Here is a 7,916-nt window from a genome sequence, read left to right as displayed (position 1 = left end):
GTGCGAAAGTACGTACGTCACACGTACGTACTCATGACACAAAAAGACGTGGAGTACGCGCGCTAGTGTTTTTGTGTGCAATTTTTTATACGTAACTCACAGATATAAGAGACAGATGGAGCGCACGGAACACGACGGTGTCGTAGCCGCTCCAAATACACGATTCAAAAACAAATAAAGATTCAATATTATTCAAGAAAAATGACGTCTCATGTTTCTAAATATTTTAAAAACTGTTCACAAAAACTTAAAAAACTTTTATTGATTATTATATTAATTTACGTAATTGTTGTTTTTACGTAATTCCTTAACCCTACATCCTGTAGTCACAAGTTCTGGACTCTGCTTGACTGAGTTCTTTTCTATACCACGCGATGGACCCGGCACCTGCACTATGAATCCATGGAATGCTAAGATATTCGTCTCCCTACATATTATGAAATGTATATATTCTGATTACAAGGAGATGGCTTCACCACGCTGCTTGTAAAGACTCACTCTGTATCATCTTTACTCTGTGATGTACCAATATATTTATAATGTTTTAATCATATGTAATCGCTAGATCCCACTGAAGTTACTTTTAACTTACATTATCATTACAATCATCTTAAATATTGTATTATGTAATAATAAACAGTGAACAGTAAAACCAACTGTGGTTTGTGTTGCACTATGGTTAGGCTTAATTTAAATATGTTTTTGTAGAATAATAAATAAAAAAAATTTATTAAAGGCAAAAACAACGTTCTTCCAACTATTACGATCCTTGTATATCCTTGTTATTTTATAGGGAAACAGCTATTCTTGTTGACATGACGGCCTCCGTGGCGCAGTGGTGCGGTGGTTCCAGCTGAGCCGATTGAAGTTCTCTTCTTTGATCCATGTCTGGCTGGTGGGAGGTGGCTAGTTACCACCCTACTGGTAAAGACGCTAAGCGATTTAGCGTTCCGGTACGATGTCATGTAGAAAACCAAAGGTGTGTGGATTTTCATCCTCCTCCTAACAAGTTCTTCCACCTTATATTGCATCAGTACTTACCATCAAGTGAGATTGTAGTTAAGGGCTTACTTGTAAAGAATAAAAAAAAAAAGTGTGTGTCAGCTCCGACGCACGGATGGAGTTTACTCTTTTCAATAGCAACGCCTGAAAAGTGAAAGGTGCGCAAGCGAGGTGCAGTGCTGCGTGCGCGCCCACCAACAGCGTGCACGTGCGTGCGGACGCGCTAGGTATGTGAACGCTGTTGGCGGCAGCGCACGGTGAAAGGTGCGCAGAATAGGTTGCGCACAAAAAACGTAACGCTATGCGTTCATCGAATTTTACTGTCCATATTTTTTTCATAACGGAGGCTATATATGAAAAATCTATTTTATTCTTCTTCTATTTTATTATATATTCTTAAGGAGTGAACTCCAATAAGTTATGAAATGACATGCGTTACGTTTTGTGTGCGCAACCTATTCTGCGCACCTTTCACCGTGCGCTGCCGCCAACAGCGTGCACATACGTGCGCACTCATGTGCACGCTGTAGGCGGGCGCGCACGCCGCGGCCTGCTGCACCTCGGTTGCGCACCTTTCACTTTTAAGGCGCGAGTATTGAGACGTGCTTCGGGGTAACTTTTTGTTTCTTAGGAGTAAACTTCAAAAACGGACAATTTTTCTACTTTCCCTCCTTTAAAGAAAAAATTGTACGCAACGATAATTTTTAGGCGTTATCTTCTAATTGAAGGAGTTCAGACTGCTCATTACAGGATGCTTTCTTTGGGCGCCCTGTTCAGAAACTATAATTACTTCTGGTATCATCTATATCGCTATTTATAAAGCAAACAAAAATATTTTAAAATAATGTAGCAAATGATTTTATTTGAAGCATAAAATCATATACGGAGTCGGGCAAACTCATTAACATAAAGTAGGTACCACTCAAATCTTACGTATTTTTTAGATAAAATAGTTTTTCTAGTATACATTAACTAAACTGGTGATCTAAGATAGTAACTATGTTACTTTAATGCTATCGAGGTATTTTTATTACAAGAAATAAACTAAAAACTAATTACCTATCTGTAATGTTAAATTAATTCAACGTTTTAGTCTATTTTAGAACTTATCACTAAATATTAAAACGAGTTGATGTAGACACATGGAATATTTGACTGAATGTTTTTACATTCATTTAATGTGAAACGTACAATGATAGCTTTACAAACTAAAGTAAGTAGAGCCAAAAGTAATCAGGAACCATTTACTGAAAACTGAACTAAACTTCAGCAAAGTTCAACAATACCTAACTGAATATTAAAAAAAGTAAACTCTTGTAAAGTAAAGTTAAACATTAAAAAAAAGTTCAAGCTCAGTTTGAAACTAAACAGAATTGTGTTAAAATATACATTTTAAAAATAAGGACTCAATGTATTTCCCTGTTTTAAATAAAACGCAGTAATTTCAAAAGGTCACTAATAGTTTTTATCAAATGCAGAAGTTATCACGAACTTAAATGTGAGCAAATTGTATGGGTATCTTCACAAAATATAAACAATCGAGACAAACGAGACCTTATGGCAAGGACTTAAGTGTTATATTAAAAAAAATAACATTATTCAGCAAGAAACTACTGCTAGCATATTACTAAAGGCGGTTACACACTGCATCCAACCCAAATTCGTAAAGTATGGATAAAAAACACACACTGACTTTATATTATATTGCTAACTTATTCCGATCTCTGATTCAAATCTAAAATATTCAAACCTCCACCGCCCCACTGTCAAACTTCGCAGTTATGTCCGATTCAAATTCAAAATTTATTTATTTCAAGTAGGCTCTGTTTTGAAGCACTTGTAGACACGTCAGTTGACAATTTGTAAAGATTCTACCACCGGCTCGCAAGGCAGGTTCTGCTGAGAAGAAGAACCGGCAAGAAGCTCAACAGTTGCTCTTTTAAATACATACAGTATTATAATGCACAATTGAAGACAACATTACAAGTTCTTATAGTTTTCTTCCTGTGTTAAGTAAAGATTTAAATCCTTTAATGTATTCTGATTGGATGCAGTGAGTAACCGCCCTTATAGTAGTTACGTACACGGGATCATCAATAGTTTATCAACTGATAATTAGTGTTATCATCGGATTTCTCTATAAATAACAGTGTTTATATATAAATAATTATTTAAACATAATATGACGGAATATTTAGCAAAGTGGAACTACAAGTAGAAGAGTCTATGACGTCTCTATGGTTAAAGTCACACTTATAATAAGTAATTAAACGTTTATATTCAATTAACTTAATTTATTACAAGTTATTAACCGTCACAATTACACACGAAATAGGTACTTTGATTCACTAAATAAAGCAGTTTACATTTTACGAGTTTTAAACGATTGCATAGCTTTTATCGCGGGCTTTGAGCGCGGCGACCGAATCAAGAAATTCGGTACCTAACGAAAATAAACCTAACACCCAAGTCGTGCATCAAGTTAACACATTTCGACGTTATCATATCGACTCAACTGGATAAGTTTTGAGAAATTAAGTGGCAAAACTTATTAAACTAGAATTCTATTTCAGCTCAACGTAAAAACATTTTTATTTTTAATTATTTATTTATTCTTTTCTAAATTTTTGCATAAATAAAATAAATAATAATTGCATAAATTGATAAAAAATGCTATGCAATAACTTTACCGCGACAGTCCCCGAGTGACACACGGATTTTTTTTATCATAAAGAAAATCAGTTACAACACGACATGCAAAGAAGGTGAAAATGGTAACGGAAAATCATTTTATATAAAAATGAAATATTAAGAATAATGTTAAATTGAGAACATAGTTTATACTTACAAGAGGAAATCTGCTCTTGAGAATAGTGGCCATATCATAAATAAAAATCTTTTATATTTTAAATAATCTTTGTAATAACTATTTTAAATATATTGACTTGACAATCGTTCTAATATAATCTTATTGAATATAATATGCGTTACCTACTTGTAAGATACATTCTGTAATTAATCTATTTTATTTAAAATAAATACGAAAGATTTTTATTAGCCAGTAGAGAGAGGCTGGACTATGGCTGGGCTGGGCTGGATTTTTTATTTATTTATTAACACTGAATAACTATTTTTCTTTATATTAAGAATAATTATAAAATATAATTCGAACACTTTTGCTTATAATAACTTCAACATTAATTAATATTGAAGAAATTATATTATTTTAATTTATTTGAATTGTTTTACTGATCGCACATAATCCCAGGAAGTAAATATCTACCTACTGAAAAATACCGCTCCAATATTAAATAGGTATTAAAGTAAAACTTCCGCCGAAATGACGGTACATTGAAAATGTGAAATATAAAACGGAGCTGATCTGATATACATTATTTGCGCGCAAACAATATTACTGCCTGTTCAAATATTCACCGCAACTCAACCATATTTCATTCATTGCCTGTAGTATCACCATGCTTTTCCTGTTTTGGAGAAGTCTCAGTTAGACGTCGTAACTGTCAAATCCTCAAAGATTCACTTTTATTTATGTAACATTTGTTTGGAACAAACTCCCAAAAATGGGCCGACTTTTAACAGTTTTTTATTGAAATATTTGCTAAAACATGGGTTAATATGAAACATATTATTTTAAATCTATAGTCCCGTATTTTTGGACATTTCTGTTAGCCAGTTTAGTTCTGCTATTTTATAAATTGGGTATTATTTTTTATTTCAAAAATATATAAACTTAAAAAAATATTCTTAAACAAAAAATCTTGTCACCATCTATTATTAACAACCCATCTGGGCTATCGTGGCTTGCAATTGTCAATAAAATCAGTACCTATTACAAATAGCCGTAATGCAACGTTTCTGTACCTTAGGTAAATTTTATGTGCATCAGTAAAATTTTGCCAAAATATTATTTCAAGAAAGAAGCAGTTTAGCGATGATAAGCTATCTATGCAGCATCTTGAGGTACAAGCTGTCGAATGCATCTTAATAAACGTATATATTTATCAAAGACCCATTTATATATTCTTCCTACTCTAGTTGTTACGGACAGGAGCTACATTCCCCGTGCGGCGTCAGTGGTGACTAACGCTGATTGGTCGACCGCTGACGCCCCCGCTCCCCGTACGTCTCTCAGCCCCCGCGACCGCCCCTCTCCCGTTCGGTCTAACTGACCGCAGTGCCGGACGGGGGAATTGTATATAAATCGAGCCCCCAGTGATGAAAAATGACTTCCGCTCCAACCGTGAACCGATCAAGAACCCTGAACCTAAGAGTGTGAAGTCCCCAACATCTGTGAACCTATAACCCTGAAGACCAAGAACCACGAACCTTTGTAACCACAAGAACCAAGAACCCCTGACCCCGAACCATTGTAAATAGTGAACCGACCATGAAAATACAGTCCACTTAATCGATGGAGGGCTTTTAATTTATTATGATTAATCCCTCCCCAACATCTTTGGTCCTTCGAGCCGGATCTCTGAATCAAGAACCGAACAGGAACACCCCAACATCTATGGTCCATCGAAACGGATCTCTGAACTCTGAAGAACTCAAGAAACGAACATTGAAGAATTGAACACGGAAGAAACGAACTCAAGAACAGAACACTCAAGATCCGAACACTCACCAACTGAACACTTAAGAACCGAACACTCACGAACCGAACACACAAGAACCGAACTCTCACGAACCGAACACACAAGACCCGAACACACAACATACGAACACGTCAAGATGGTGCGAACTATGGCTGAAGACACACAAATCGAAGATGAACATGGCGAGGCCATTGCGTTGCAAGATCCGAACCCTGGTGCGCCGAACCCAGCTCGTCATGTACAGATTCGATGTGTGGAGTCTTTCGGGTCTACGTTCGTACCATCTCGCCACGAACAAGCGCGTCTGCAATCATCGACGCGATCAACAAGCACGCTGAGAACCTCTGCAAGCACGACTTTGCGCATAAAGCAGGCCGAATATGAGGCGGCAGTACGACTTGCTGCTATCAAGAAGCGGAAGCTGCAAATTGAATTTGAGCAGCAACAAATGAAGTTAGAAGCAGAAATCAGGAAGGTCGAGGCTGACCTTGCCAGACTCCAAATTGCACGAGGCTCGGAAATACCAGCAGACAGAAGCCTTCGAACAGAGGCTTCACCACGCAAGGCAGATACTGCACGAGGGGAGCGATCCTCCCATTTTTCTCCTGCGCGTGTCGCCGGACCGTCTAGCGATGCTGAAACCTCCACTAGATCCACTGATCAGAACGAACCTGTACGGAACGAGCAAGAACTGCTGCCTGTTCGGAGCTCGAACAGCTCTCGAGTTTTGTCGATTCCTGATGAACTCACTCAACGTCGTGAACGGGATGAACCAACGCCGACACCTTTGGGAACTGAACCACATTGCTCAGAGCAGACCCAAGAACTGCTGCAGATGCCCGCTCATGATACCACTGTATTCGATGCATCGCCAGATCGAACCAAAAGTCAACAGTACACGAAGAACCGAGTACCAAACAAGAGAGGAAATCAAAGTGTGATTACCTTTGGCCAGCTAGGACTGCTGAGCCATTCTAGCGTCATAAAAGAAAAGAACGCATTGCAGAACCTATGGCGAGTGCATGTATCCGCAGAAGTCACGGACGTCTTCAGAACCTGGCACATGCAACGCCGTCAGCTTCCACGTCGTAACAATACGAGGGGAGCTCGATCCACTCAGCTCAACGAACCTCTCAGACCCGAACCACTCAGAAGCTATCCGAACCGTGGATGTAGCACCGATGTCCCCGTGATCAAGAGCAAGACCAGAACAGAGGCGCGACAATCAATTCCAGACAATATGTAGCGCTACACGAGGGGAGCGCGATCCGCTCAACTCAACGAACCCATCAGAACCGAACCACTCGGATGTTATCCGAAACATGGACACACTGATGAACTCTCCAAGATCAAGATAGAAGATCCAGTAGCTCGGCACCTTCAAACTAGCCGAGCACGCGCCGCGAGATCCAGACGTCTCAGAATATACAAGTACAAGTACCTGAGTTCGAAGAAGCAGCACTTTATTGGACCAGAAGCTCGCTGTCCTGAACGTGGAAAAGAAGAGCTACGCGGAAGCATCGCTGAGGGGAGAGATGTTACGGACAGGAGCTACATTCCCCGTGCGGCGTCAGTGGTGACTAACGCTGATTGGTCGACCGCTGACGCCCCCGCTCCCCGTACGTCTCTCAGCCCCCGCGACCGCCCCTCTCCCGTTCGGTCTAACTGACCGCAGTGCCGGACGGGGGAATTGTATATAAATCGAGCCCCCAGTGATGAAAAATCACTTCCGCTCGAACAGTGAACCGATCAAGAACCCTGAACCTAAGAGTGTGAAGTCTACAAGATCCGGAACCAAGAACCACGAACCACGAACCACGAACCTCTGAACCTCAAGATCCAAGAAACCCTGAATATCCTGAACCAAGAACCCCTAACCCCCGAACCATTGTAAAGATCCCAGAACATGAATATACAGTCCACTAAATCGATGGAGGGCTTTTAATTTATTATGATTAATCCCTCCCCAACACTAGTATATTTAAATTATGCGTAGAATGGTATGTTTCAAGATTGTTTTGTTATTTACTTATTGTGTTCATTATTTATTAATTTACTAGCAAAAGTCCCGAGGTTTCTCGATTTGTTTCCAAATAAGTTGGTTACACTAGTGATGTACATCATTTACACAGTGAAACTATGTGTTGTTAAAATTAATGGAACTTCGCACGCTTACACCAAATAATATTACCGTACAGCTCTACGCCTTGTCTGCTGGTACACCAGTACCTACCGGCAAGACGTGCCGCCAAGCGATTTAGCGTTCCGGTACGGTGTTGCGTAGAAAACGTCATA

The sequence above is a fragment of the Bicyclus anynana genome, chromosome 14 (genome assembly GCF_947172395.1).
Source record: "Bicyclus anynana chromosome 14, ilBicAnyn1.1, whole genome shotgun sequence".
Classification (NCBI taxonomy): domain Eukaryota; kingdom Metazoa; phylum Arthropoda; class Insecta; order Lepidoptera; family Nymphalidae; genus Bicyclus; species Bicyclus anynana.
The sequence above is the reverse complement of the archived record's forward strand: the minus strand, read 5'-3'. Positions refer to the sequence as shown.